This window comes from Sesamum indicum, linkage group LG11 (genome assembly GCF_000512975.1).
Source record: "Sesamum indicum cultivar Zhongzhi No. 13 linkage group LG11, S_indicum_v1.0, whole genome shotgun sequence".
NCBI classification, from domain to species: domain Eukaryota; kingdom Viridiplantae; phylum Streptophyta; class Magnoliopsida; order Lamiales; family Pedaliaceae; genus Sesamum; species Sesamum indicum.
This window is the reverse complement of record NC_026155.1, coordinates 6359886-6366609: the sequence shown is the minus strand read 5'-3', so window position 1 is coordinate 6366609 and position 6724 is coordinate 6359886.

Sequence of the window (6724 nt, the reverse complement as noted above, 5' to 3'; positions counted from 1 at the left end):
AAGAGGGTGTGGGTGGGGTAGTTAGTTATTTTTTTTAATATATAATAATGATATATTTTTTAAAATTTTAAATTATTTCTATATAATACAAATTAAATAATATGTTGAATCTAGACCTTTTATTTTTTCAAAATCTAACGGTTGAGATTAATTGATTAGATCTAACGATCAATATTTGATCAAAAAAATCCAACGGTCATTAGAATAAGAAATAATATATATTAAGTAAGGGTATAACGGTCATTTTTTAAAAAATTAACACCGTTAGTTGGATTTAACGGAGAGGGGGCGATTGAGTTGAGTTTACAAAACACATGGGAGCTTTTAGCCTATTCTGAAAACAGGGAGGTGCTTTTTGCAAACTTTTTAAAACACAAGAGGGTTTTATGCATTTTGTCCGAAAAAAAAAGCAAAAAGTTCTTAACTTATTTTTAGGACAAAATGCATAAAACCCCCCTGTGTTTTAAAAAGTTTGTAAAAAGCACCTCCCTATTTTCAGAATAGGCTAAAACCCCCCTCATGTTTTGTTTTAGTCAGCAAAAAACCCCCATTCTGTTAGCAACTAACGGGAAGTGGAGAAGACGCGCGTCTGCTGCGTTTGGTAGTCTTTTTCTGCGATTTAGGTTGATATTTAATGATTTTTTAAATTAAATAATATGTTGAATCTAGACCTTTTATTTTTTCAAAATCTAACGGTTGAGATTAATTGATTAGATCTAACGATCAATATTTGATCAAAAAAATCCAACGGTCATTAGAATAAGAAATAATATATATTAAGTAAGGGTATAACGGTCATTTTTTAAAAAATTAACACCGTTAGTTGGATTTAACGGAGAGGGGGCGATTGAGTTGAGTTTACAAAACACATGGGAGCTTTTAGCCTATTCTGAAAACAGGGAGGTGCTTTTTGCAAACTTTTTAAAACACAAGAGGGTTTTATGCATTTTGTCCTTAAAACTATTTCGTCTATGTCAACTATCAAATAAAGATGCTTTACTTTTACGTTTTTCAATGTTTTTCTAACTATTAATTTACTACTAATCTTGTTCCCTTCTTCCGCCGCCGGCATTAAATTTTGTCAAGTCTTCATTCAATACATAAGAAAAAAACAAGTGAATAAATTATCTAACTTTTGTTGATAAGCTAAGTTTTGCCCGCAGCCCCCACTAACTTTTGTTAAGTTTTTATTCAATAAATTATCAGCAAAGTTGGATTTTATTATTTTCTAAGTGATTGTTGCAAATATATATATATATATATATGTATTATGTTATAGATGAATTTATTATGTTGTTCATAATATTATTTTGTATAATATTAATTCATATATTTTTAATACAAAATAAAAAGAGAGGGTTAACAAGTAAAAAAGTACAAGAATTAGTATTTTTTTATCAATTTATTTTTCTTGTACCAAACAAACAAACTATTATTAGGTCACATAATGCGACAATAAAAATAAAGTGAAAACTGTATTTTTCATGTCGTAACTTAGACTTTATAAACTTTTAATTCATTGCTTATGGGATTTGAGCAATAGGTCCATAATCTTGAAAAGTTCTTATTTCAGTTCTCTTATTAACTTTCGTTGAAAAATTGACGGAAGAAACTGCGTGTAAATTACATGATTCGTTTCACAGTATTTTGTAAAGATAACGACTATGTGACTTGCACGTAGTTCTTCTCGTCAATTTCTCCATTCTAATAGGTGGTGTCAAAAAATATTTGCGACGGCCAAGAAAAGACTGTTGGAAAATTTGGGACAGTTCTAATACGCCCATTGCAAATTTCATCTTTTTGACAGATTATATTTATGTAATTTGCAATGGAATTTCCAACACAATTTGGGACATGCAAATGGATTGTTTATATTGTACATTTGGGACAGTATTTGTGACAGCAGACCGTGGCAGTGGCCTTAATCAATGTGATGGTTTTGCGATGGTTATTTGCAACGAGCCCGTCACAAAAATTTTTGGCGGAATTCTGGATTGTCTCTGATTCCGTCGCAATTTTGCGATGGATCTGCAATGGATAAGCTCGATTGACGATGTAATTGTATACCTGTTTGCGATTCATTTTGCAATGAATTAAGCGTCAAAAAAACCGCAAATTTTGTAATTTCTTTAATAGAAAACTAAATTTTAAATTATCTCAATTCTTTTAATGAAATTGTTCTTAAAGTTTAATTTAAAAATAAAATGAAATGCAATTAAATTAAAGACAAACTGCATAAATCAAGAAAACTTATTAATAATAAAAAATATATATAACAAAATTCAGTACAATTTTTTTTTAAAATTAAAAAAATCAAAAAGAAAAAATAATAATAATCATAATTTAACGCGACGTCCTCCTCCTGAAGTTCATCATCCCGTGGTGGCCGTCAGTGGTATCGTCAGCAGGTTCGCCGGATGAAGGCTGCGATGGTTCAATGCCCAACTGATTCATTCATTAATATTGATTGAATAATCCTTTCATCTTAATTTTACTCCCTCCTCCCAGGCCGGCACTAAATGTTGTCAAGTTTTCTTTCAATAAAATAAGGATTAAAGGCAATTTTTATTCTCTAATTTCAGGTTATTTTCATTTTAATCTCCTAAATTACTAAGGTTCCATTTTAATCCGTAAAACTGAAAAAATCTCAATTTTGGTATAAATTTGGTCGGAAAGTTGAGTAACTCGCCGGAAAAAGTCATACTTTTTAAATTGGGGCTTGCATTGTGATTAGCTGAAAATAAAAGGCTTAAAGGCAATTTTCGTCCCCTAACTTCAGGTCATTTTCGTTTTAGTCCCCTAACTTCAGACCATGTCTTCACTACATCATCTTTTTCAGCTAATCACAATGCAAGCCCCAATTTAAAAAGCCACATGCCTGGCATGTGACTTTTTCCGGCGAGTGACTCAACTTTCCAATCAAATCTGTACCAAAATTGAGATTTTTTCAGTTTACTGGACTAAAATGGAACCAGAGTAACTTAGGGGATTAAAACGTGAATGGCCTGAAATTAGGAAACGAAAATTGCCTTTAAACCATAAAATAATTCATTCAAGTCTAATAATAGATTTTCGACATAATAACCTTATATTTGAAAGTGATTGCTGCTAATATATATATATATATATATATTATGTTATTAGATTAATTTTTGTAAGATTTATTATGTTTTTTATAATATGATATTATATAATATTAACTTACTTTATTTTTAATACAATATTAAAAAAAATAATTAATTAGTAAAATTATAAAAATTAGTCTTTTCTTGTTACTTTATTTTCTTGATATCAAACGAGGAAAAGTATTTGAAATTTACTCCCTTTGAAATCATACCAAACAACTTGAATTTTTTTTTTATCTTCTCCTCCCCTCGCCTTTTCACTTCCCCTCATCTCATTTGAGTCAAACGAACCCTAAATATTTTTCTTAATTTTTTATTTTTAAGAAAATTCATTGGTTACCTACTAATTGACAAATGGATTTTATAAAGAATTTCTTTTGATTTAGTTAAAAATTTTAGGTTCGGAGGTAATCTAAATATGTCTATTTTCATGAGCAAGTTTGCTTTCTAATCCTTTATTTTACTGCACTAATTCATTGTAAAAAAGTATAATATTTAATTATAGATAATTATTATAATTAAAAATAAATAGGCACATTAAATAGTCATTGACCCCAATCATACAACAATTGTTGGCCGGATCATTGCAAATGTGGTTAATTATCTAACCGATATCATCTAAGCAATATTTTATTTTCAAAAAGTATTAATTATTTGTCTATACTAGCTAGATTTTATTTTCAAATTTGGGATGCCCATCCAACTGTATTTATCTTAAAAATATTCATATTTTAGAATTAGACTTTATACTTCCAAAACATATATTTATCGGGTTAAATCCATTTTGACCCCTGTAATATATCAAAATATAAAAAATCCCCTATGAAATTTTTAATATTAATAATCATCCATATGTTATGAATAAATAATCACACCGCTCCTGGTCAATTTGAGACTATTTTTTTAAAAGTAATGACTAAAATACCCCTTCTAATCAACTGGTCAAAGTAGGCCTATTAATATATAATTATTTTAATTTATAATATATATATATAATTTATAACTATTAAAATATATTTATAAAATATATAACTATAATTTATAAAAAAAATTCAAACTAAATAATTATAACCCCCCTCCCCCCACTGCCCGTTTGTTGCAACGCGGTGGCCCCTTCGCAGATATGTCGCCCAGGGATGAAGAGGGTGCGCGGCCGCGCCCTCCTCTTAAGCACGCCACCACTGTCCTTTTTTTTATATAATTAATTTAATTAAAATAATATTTTACTATATAAATAATTAAATAATTATTATATAAAATAATATTTTATTATTAATAAATATATATAATATTATATATATTAAATGTGAGAGAATGGTAAAAATGTCAAAAAAATGTACTTTCACAGCAAAATCACAGTTAAAGCGCGTGTGGCCCAAATTTTGTACGGAGAGAGTTTTTTTAACTTTATTTTATATCATAGGGGGGTATTTGACATTTTAATCTTCATATAAAATTTTTTAAACATTCCTATTATCACATTGGGGTTCTGGATTTTTTCCTATATTTATCATATCACAAATAAATTATGCGACCTTTTAATTATATACTCATGAGTTTCTAATTTATACACATCAATCTCCTGATATATCTCACGCAATAAGTTTTAACTTTTAAAAATATTCACTGTTTACACATTTCGTTAACGACACTAATACCAATACACTAAGTTTTTTAATGTCATGCAAATCGACTGTTTTTCTATTCTCCTTCGTAGTCTTTTTAGAGAAAAGTATTATTTTAGTCCGCTAAATATACCTAATTTTAATTTTAGTCCGATAATTATGTCCATTTTTGTTTAGGACCAGTAACTTACGAAATTGCTTACTTTTAGTGCTCTGGCAGATTTTTGGACAATTTTACCCCTATGAGTGCATATGGACTAAAACTGCCTTTCAAAAATTGCATAGGGGTAAAATTATCCGAAAATCTGCCAGAGGACTAAAAGTAAGCAATTTCGTAAGTTACTGGTTCTAAACAAAAATGAACATAGTTATCGGACTAAAATTAAAATTAGGCATACTTAGCGGACTAAAAATAATACTTTTCCCGTCTTTTTAAATTGGAATTTTTTCTAAATTTTCCGTTGTTATTGAACGTTAAATTCAGGCGCCGTTACACACTAAATACTACTTAATAAACACAATATCATTCAAACACATTGATTTTTGTACAGACATCAACATAAGAGGAAATTGAAGCAACAGTCTTCTCATACAGATATAAAAAATTACATTATCGTTAAGTTACATCATTGAGCACCACATTGTTTGAGTACAAAATTCCAATCCAAGTATTCAACAACCAACTTGCAAGCAAATTCAGCAGAGCTTCAGTCATTGTTGGAATCAATCATAATACTGTAGAACTACCCCATGCCAATAGATCAACAACTAACATAAATGGTCTTTAATTCATAACTGCAAACATGTAAAGGTGTCTTAATTAAACATTGATCAAATGAACCTATAATGTATTCAAACAAATATATAATAATAAGATGGATATTTGATAATAATGTGTTCGAGTTGATTAAATGTTTTTAAACGTGACCAAGGAATTCAATTGAATATAATAACGTGTTCAATTTAACTAAATGTGTTCAACATTATTTGATAATAATGTGCAATAGGATTGTGTTATTAAATTTACTGATGTATTCAATCGGAATATTGGTACCATAATAGGTAGTGATGGAAGGGTGGAGGGAAGCCCTGTCGAGTCCTAGTGGCTGACAAGGCTTTGCCTCGGTTTAGGGCTATTACTTTATGAAGTTATAGGTTTAAACTTGTCTTATTTTATCACGAAAAGATAATGATCAAAATTCACATTAATTTACTTATAAATAATTTCTAAAATCAAGATATTAATTTATTACTTTTAGTCTCTCTCCACAAGTTAAAACTCACGGTTCCCACTTCGTCAAAAAGAAAATTTGCTCGATCTGATAGTTTTCTCGACACCAAGTTATAATTCTTCCCAAATTCATCTCGCTTTTATGTTTTATGTTACTAATTTTTAATTTATATATTTTGATTTTCGACAAACTTATTTGTTTCTTTTCATAGCTTTGTAGTTCATTTTTATTTATCAAATAAAATAAATTTTATTTTTCTAGATCAATTTTTCGGTTCTTGTAGAGAGAGCACCCAAAAGAATGTGTCAATTATTCAAAATTTTAAATAGTTGTTCATTATTTTATTTTGTAACTTTTTATTTAAATTCAAAGACAAACAAAAAAGCATAGATACCAAAATTGATCATGATTTTTTTGTTAAATTTATGATTATATAAATATGGGTTTTAATTTTCAAGAAATGGATAAATTTATTATTAAGAGATCGAGAAATTTGTTGCTCGTAAATTTCAATCCACCCCTCACAGTGGAGTAATAGTTATAAGAATTAAATGTACTTATATCATTATAGGTATTAATTTGCAATGGTTATCATAGTAATTTAATTTTTTTTATGATTATATAATATTTTTATTTACCGAACTAATTAATTAATTCTGCTAAGGCTAAGCCAAGTTGCTGGCTTCGTCACTGTAGTGATGCACATTTGGAGTACATCAGTACCATAAGGGTTTAAGGATCA